Source organism: Cyprinodon tularosa, unplaced genomic scaffold (genome assembly GCF_016077235.1).
Source record: "Cyprinodon tularosa strain WSP-4 unplaced genomic scaffold, ASM1607723v1 ctg575, whole genome shotgun sequence".
NCBI lineage: Eukaryota > Metazoa > Chordata > Actinopteri > Cyprinodontiformes > Cyprinodontidae > Cyprinodon > Cyprinodon tularosa.
In genome coordinates this window covers 385026-393092 of record NW_024039313.1, presented here as the reverse complement: position 1 = coordinate 393092, position 8067 = coordinate 385026, and the positions used below count along the sequence as shown (strand labels likewise).

Genomic DNA, 8067 nt, shown 5'->3' with positions numbered 1-8067 from the left:
TGGTGGAGCTGGTTGGACATCTGATGGTAGAATAATGCAATGAAGCTGGGTCATTAGTGGGAAGGTTGACTGTAGAATAAACACTGTTCATTGTTGGCCTCAGGTCATCTGGTATCTCTTCATATATGTAGTCCTTTTAAGAAAAAATTAAACATGTTTAGCTAGCCTCCACAATAAATATTGACTTTTCCCATCATATATTAATATAGTTAAAACAGCAGATTAATTACATACTGAACTGCACTAACCTCTTTGGGATGCTTGCCTGTCGATCCGTCTCTCGGTTTTTCTGAGAAACCTGTTTAAAAGAAAAATGGGATGATAAGAATAACCAAGTACAAAGTCAGATGTCTATCTATCTATCTATCTATCTATCTATCTATCTATCTATCTATCTATCTATCTATCTATCTATCTATCTATCTATCTATCTATCTATCTGTCTATCTGTCTATCTGTCTATCTGTCTGTCTGTCTGTCTGTCTGTCTTTGAAGCAGATATTAAGTTAATATACCTCTCTAGCCATAACAGCAACTAAAACACAGTCTTTTGTAGCATTACAGCATTTTTTCTGCCACACTCTGGAATATTTCACTTAACACTTCAATGCAAGATTAAGGTGCCCTTTTAGGCATTCTGTAGGCTGTTTGGAATGACCAATGTGACAAATAGCATAGAAGTCAGCCCACTTTGGATAGATCCCTGAATTGTTATAAGGTATCTATACTTAGCCAGTAGCAGGATTTACACGCCTAAGCACGGCTCCTCCAACAAGAAGAGTGAGAATTTGAGACAAAACAGTTACATTTGAAACAGTTGCTTAGCTGAAAGCAGGACTGACCCGCAAGGTTTAAAAATTATGTTTTAATAGCTTAACATTCTCTTGGATCACATGTGCCCTCAGGTCATCTATAAAAAACAATGGGAGTGAAGAGGTGACTCTTCTGTTGTGGCTTATTACCAAAGCATTTTGTGCAGGATTTGATAACATAAAATCTGTTCATTGTTGTTGCATAAAACAAAGTATGAAAAACGAGATTCATATGTGCTCACTAACTGTGTCCAGCTAAAGAAAATATATGCTCCATTCTCCTATACTGGTACATCTAATTAAAAAGCTTGTTAAAGTCCATTCATATACACACGTTATTCTTGTTTTGTTGTGATTTACTTTTTCCCATTAACATTATGTACATTAGATTTTGTCTTTGTGAGAAGCTGTACTTTATGTTTTGCCAATAAATGGTGTGAATTCTTACTTTTAAAGAAAGCAAATATTAGAATCACCAACAGAAGCAGCCCAGCCGTTCCAATGATGATTGCTGCTAACTGCCCTGGACCTAATTCAGCTGCAAGAAACAGAATAATGCAGTACAGTAATCATGTTATCAGACATATATAAAAAAACAAAAAAACCCTGAAAGTTAAAAGGCTGTTAGGGTAGGTAGGCATCATTTTAATTTTGTCCAGTAAATTGTTTTAGATAAAAAGAATATTCACTCACCTTTTGCAGCAGAGGTTGCAGGTGACTTGGAAGTTGGTGCTACAAATAAATAATAAAAAAGCAATGCATTTATAGAGATAAAACATTGTTTACCATACTCACAGTATTTCATTTTATCTTACCAAAAACCTTTGAGGATGTCGAAGGCAGAGCAGTAGATTTTGACGTTGTGTCTTAAAGCATAAACATAATACAACTATTCATGATTGTAAATGTAAACAGATTTGTGTTTTCTATTAAAGATCCAATCAACAATGATGCTCATAAGCATGTTTTTATTTATCAAATAAATCTTTCCTCTCATCAGTCAAACTGTCTAATGGTCGATTGATTTTTGTCTTGTCTATTATGTGCCGCAAAGCTACAGCACTTGACAATACTGCAGATCTTATGTAATATGAGGTAATAAAGCAATTTTAGCTGCAGATTTTGTTTCTTTGATGTGAGCGAGATATAATATTATGCTTACAATTTTTTCAAATTACCTACAAAAAAAAAAGTTCAATTATCATTGTAAATACCAGAGAAATAAACTTAACCTCTGTAAAGACAATCTCATCTATTGTACATCATCATGCTTCTGCTTAACTGGGTAAAATGATTACTTATGACTGAAAGTGTCGTCTTTTGATCACTACAGCTGCTGATTAATATCAGAAAAATGTGCAGGAAAAGATGAAAGCATCATAAACAGCAAACACCTTACAACCAGCATCAGTGTGCATCCAAGTATACAATGTTAAGATAATGCTTTCTGTTTGTCTGTTTTTCTCTGTAGAATCAATTTAAGCAATCACTGATAAAACTATTTAAGTATATCTGTGTGTTGAACCAAATCCTAATATTTGCTTTGAACACAATAATATGAAATACATACAGGAAATGGAAATATGTGCAGCACTGCAAACACATTTAGTGCCCTTCCTGTATTAATGAATGAATTAAAACCACTTCCTGTAAATGTTTTCCTCTCTTATCTCAGTGTTCTTCATTAGCAGGTTATTGCTTTTGCTTCTGTCACATGAACAGACTCTTAACCTCCCAAACTAGGAAAAAAATTATTTTAGTGTTATACCATATAATATATGGTATAACATGGTATATTATAATATATCATGTGATTGAAAAAGTATTTCTTAATGTAACATGCATGGTTTATATTTCTTTCTGTGACACAACAACAGTTCAAACTGGGTTCAGACTCACCTACATGCAGGAAGAATCTGTGGAATAATTCCTGTTTGTTGTCCTTTATATCAGGGTTTGTTCGACACCAGTATGTACCGACGTCATTGGCTGTTATTCCTCTTACTGTTATAGTTATATTCCTTACTTCAGTTTCATTCATTTGAAACCTCTTCTCATTTTTAATGGTTGCAACAACCTGGCATTTAATTGGATCCTCTCCCTTACAGATTACTGGGTAATCGCCTCTGTTATATTTGCAATAGTAGGTAAGGTCACTTCCAAGGCTTGGTGATCTTTCAAAGGTTGTAACATCTGTGAAAAATAAGAGAATAGGAGCATAAGAAATCTTTCTCAGCTCAGCATAATGTAATGAAACCTCAAAAATGAACATTGAAATTATTTACTTAGAATCCTTAAAATAAGTTTCTTTGTATTCTCATTCGGCTCTGATTTTTTACTTTCCCAGTGGTGTATACAATTATCTAAGTTCTTTTTACAGCTGGAGTTTGGATTTAATTCCCAACTTGGAACATGAGCTGTTGAAGAAGATGATCCTTTACAGATTTTTTTGTAGTTGCAGATCTTGGAGAGTGATTTTGAAAAATCACATATGATTTTGTTTTGTGATTTCTTGCAAATATCTGCAAACCAGAGAGAGAAATCACATGTTGTTATATTTCACTAAAACATTATAGTAGAATATAAATTTGCTTCAGAATTAAAGATAAATACTTAATACAATAAATCTTTTTATCACACAAACAAAAATTAAACATAACCATTTTATCTCTAAAATCAAATAATATAAGTTGATGAAAAGTTGAGTGCTATACCATTTACCTGTAGAGTGTTGTTTGTTTTGTTTGATATTTTTTATTTTCAGCGTGAATTCATATTTTTTCACATAACGGGCAAGCGGACATTCTATTTTGTTATTTTCCAGCACAGAGTCAATTGCTTCAATACACATGTCCTCAATTCTAAAGTTGAATTTTGAATGTTTGCATTTAAATTTAGTCCAGTCTTGCAGACATCCTTCACTTTTTGCTGAGGCTTGAAAACCTGCAGATCAGAAAAAAATAAATATTTAGATGACACCAGTAACTCAGACAATACCTCGGCAAATAGTAATAATAATAATTTAAAATAACAGACCAACACAACATAAACTGTGATTATTTTTTAACAAATTTGTGAAGACGATCTATTGATCAGCATCTGTTTATGTCGATCTTTCCCTTTCGCACGTATAACACTAGTGCCTAATAATCATTTATATAAAAGAATCTCAGCTCTACCCTCACCTATAGAGCCACGTCCACTTTTATACCACCGTGTCAAAATCAATGATAAAATTAGAGTCTCCCAGACACAAGTTATTACATTTACTCAACATAATCCATTATAAACTTTAATATTTACAAATCATTTGTCTACCACAACAGAAATCCTATAATCAAAGTAATGCTTTGATCTGTTACATGTAGATTTGTGTCCTTGTACATCATAAATGCTCTATGTAGAAATGGAGCAAGACATTCACATTCAATAAGTTCATTTTTTTTACAGATCAGAACAGTTCTATGGCATTTGTTATCATTAGATAAAGTTTGAAATAGTTTTCCAAAATCCTCAGAGTAAAACCTTTGAAAAATGACAAAAACCAACAAAAGCTCTCGCTTAAAGAAAACCAACTAAATTAAAACTAGTTATTAACAGGCAGTGGGTTAGTGCTCATTTAAATGAAATATCATATTTTTGAAACATTAGTTCCATTTCAGTAAGCATTAAGTGTTGCTCAGGGACATGAAAACACCATTAAGTAAAATGTTGCATCAGAGTTTTTTCTGTTTGATTATTAAAAGATTTGCCCAGCATAAAAATGTTTTTACCTGATATAAGCCAGAGGATGAGCAGGGAGATGTTCTTCATTTTACAGATCCTAGGCTTACATTTCATGTGCAGAACTATTTTGAGATCAAGTCAGTTCCTCTTTCACCACTTCCTGAGTGTGTTATTTTAATAATGTTAAAGTTCCACCCCTACTTCTTCTTTTATACTATTTGGGGCTCCCTGTAGAAGCTGATGTAGTTCGGAGGGGTAATGCCTCCGAAATGTGTACACAAATATATTTCAAGAAACTTAAAAAAAAAATATATATATATATATATATATATATATATATATATATATATATATATATATATATATATATATATATATACAGCCAAATTAGTTACAAATTGTGTAAAGGTTCTAGCAAAACCGTAATAAAAAGTTTTTTCAGTAAACCACAATTTTTGACCTACTTTCTATAGTCTAAAATACAATTCTGCCAAATACTGAGGACATGTACATTTCTGGTTTAGAATTAAGTTAACAATTATATAATTTATTTTTCTTTTAATTTGTAAGCTAAAATGTCCCTAAACAGGAAAGGTTTAGTAGCAGGCTGCATCAGTGCTTCAACATTAATCCAATGTGTTTGAATTATGTGTATGTACTGATTTGACTCAGTATTTGGGTTTAAACCATTGATATTACAGTACACCTGTTAACCAACTATACATGCAGCTTTATTAGGACTGCTGCATTCCATGTGACAGACAACATCCGATCAAGAGCACATCATTTAGACTGTTGCACTGTTGTTGTGCTTCAGTTGCATCAAAGTGGCCTGATCTGAACTTGTTAAAGGGGTGTGATCTTGTAAAAGAAAATTGAGCTGTGTAACCTTGCACTAAGATTCTAGATAATTTGCTTCAATTGTGTCTTGAAAGCTTCAAAACTTAAAAACGTTTTTGATAAGGTAAAGCGCTCTCTAATAGAAAAGGAAATTGACAAGTGCTTATCGCATCGCTCAGTGTCACTTCCTCCTGAGTGTTTGTCATAATCTCTTCATACATCGTCTTAACATACATACCATCAGTTTGCCATGATCAGACGTACATAAAATATGTTTTGGAATCCCAGCTTACATCTCAAGATGGCAGACAGCTTTGCTGCAACTTTACAATTCATAAAGCTAATTTTAGAAATTATAAGAATAACATAATAAACTCAGCAGACAATGCTTCTTCAGAAATTCTCCAAAGAAATGCATTTTTATTTTGAAGCAGAACAGTTGCTTAGTGATCTATAAAGTGAGAAGCTAAACTAATGGGAATATTTGATTTTCTGCAGCTTATGCAACAAGTTTAGACATTGATTTTCAAGAGGTCATAAAAAAGTGATTGATAAAGCTGTAATGAACCATAAATATATTAAATTAAACTTTGAACATATTGACTAAAAGAAATTAATGGAATGAATTGAAGGAAAGGCTGAATACAGTATATGCTATGTATTGGAGATGGCTTTAAAAGGCTTTAACATGATATTAATCACCACAGTTTTTGTTTTTCCAATAATACAGAATTTCATAATTAAATGTTTGCTCCTATTTGTTTATTCTTTAAGGTGACACAGAGGTTTAATTAAAAACCTGAAAACTTAGGCATGTTAACTTCAGCAAAATATAATTCATGGGCCTTTTTCAAAATGTAAGTATGTGCTTCTGTGTTTGGCAGGCAGGGACTTGAACTGTTTAGTTGAAAGCATAGTTTTTACAGAAAATGCAAGGAGGATACAATAGTTCTGCAACTAGAATAGAGTTTACTTCACAGTGCTCAGCTCTTTCCCTGAGTTTCAAGAAATGTTCGAAATTAATTTGGATTATGAGTATTTAGCTTCACAAATTTGATAAAAGTGTTTTATTCATCAATGTACCTTAAGTTTTTATTAATGGTAATATAAGCTTACTAATAAAAGCGTTTTTTGAAAGAGGTCCCTGAAAAACATAAAAACGTTTGTTCCCTTTAAAAGAGTTGCTTTTAAACTATTGTTTTGTTTCAACGGACAAATAATAACTTATGTTGAGCAGCTTTAGAGTAAAACAGTTGGAAAACTCCTTAAAATATTTCTTTTGTTAACACTTGATCAATTTATGGGAACATTGAAATAATATATATTTTTTTATTTAAGTTTTTAACAGCTTGCATCTGGCCACTGCTTTTAATGAAACAACTTTCATTCTTCTTGCACTAAGATTTTAAATAATGTGCTTCAGTTGTGTGTATAAAATCTTCAAAACTTAAAAACCTATATAACCGTATATATAACCGTATATCGTTCTCTAACAGCAAAGGAAGTGCTTATCGCATCCCTCAGTGTTGCACTTTGGTTAAGCCGCTTCCTCCTGAGTGTTTGTCATAATCTCTTCATATCATTAACCCTTAGCTACAGAGGCTTGCACACACAACATACATCATCTTAAAAAACATACCATCAGTTTGCCATTATCAGACGAACATAAAATATGTTTTAGAAGCTTACATCTCAACATGGTAGACAGCTTTGCTGCAATTTTAAAATTCATAAAGCTGATTTTAGAATTGAATAACATTAACATACCGGTAATAAGCTCAGCAGACAATGCTTCAGCAGAAATTCTCCAAAGAAAAGCATTTTTATTTTGAAGCAGAACAGTTGATGGCAACAAGTTTAGACATTGATTTTCAAGAGGTAAACAGGAATTGATAAAGCTGTAATGAACCATAAATATATGAAATTAAACTTTGAACATACTGACTAAAATAAATTAATGGAATGAATCATGAACACATTGAATGAAAGGCTGAATATGTGCAGTGTATTTTAGATTACTTTAAAAGACTCAAACATGATATTAATCGCTAGCCTGATAAACCAGACTACATGTGAGATTAAATTCGTAATTTAGTCTGAATCCGATGAATGAGACATTGGATGATTGTTGATGAGATTGTTGATGAGAACAACCAGAGCCTCTTCCTGCTCACGTTTTTTGTGCTTTCTCCAGCCTCATGCAGCTTTGTAGTCACGCCCTCAAAACCCTGCACACTTTGCATTCAGAAATTCAAAACACATCTCTGCGTTGTGATTGGCTTGCCAGTTCTAGGGCCTGGGGCATTGATCGAGGCTAGACCATTCGAAGGCAAAAAAGGATTTTGGCTTCTTGCCGTTGGGGCTAGTTTACTAGGTTAATTAATCGGCACAATTTGTGTTTTTCCAATTAATACAGAATTTTATTTATAAATGTTATGCTGCTTTTTGTTTATTCTTTGAGGTGACAGACAGGTTTACCGGTAATTAAAAGCTGAACACTTAAACAATTCATGTGCCTTTTTCAAAATTTAAGTATGTGCTTCTGTTTTTGCCAGTTTAGTTGAAAGTACTTTTTTAAACAAAATGCAAGGAGGAATTGATAGTTCTGCAAATAGAATAGAGTGTACTTCAGATCAGTGCTCAGCTCTTTCCCTGAGTTTCAAGAAATGGTTGAAATTAATTTGGATTG

General features: G+C 32.7%; 1 long non-coding RNA gene across 1 annotated transcript; it reads right to left on the bottom strand.

Annotated features, from left to right (window-relative positions):
- Nucleotides 1–1258: 1258 nt before the first annotated feature.
- LOC119797213 lies at nucleotides 1259–1767 on the bottom strand. The gene is made up of 3 exons (XR_005282560.1): nucleotides 1628–1767; nucleotides 1506–1544; nucleotides 1259–1350 (listed from the first exon to the last, which is right to left on the bottom strand). It is a non-coding gene; the product is annotated as an uncharacterized LOC119797213 (long non-coding RNA).
- Nucleotides 1768–8067: the final 6300 nt, after the last annotated feature.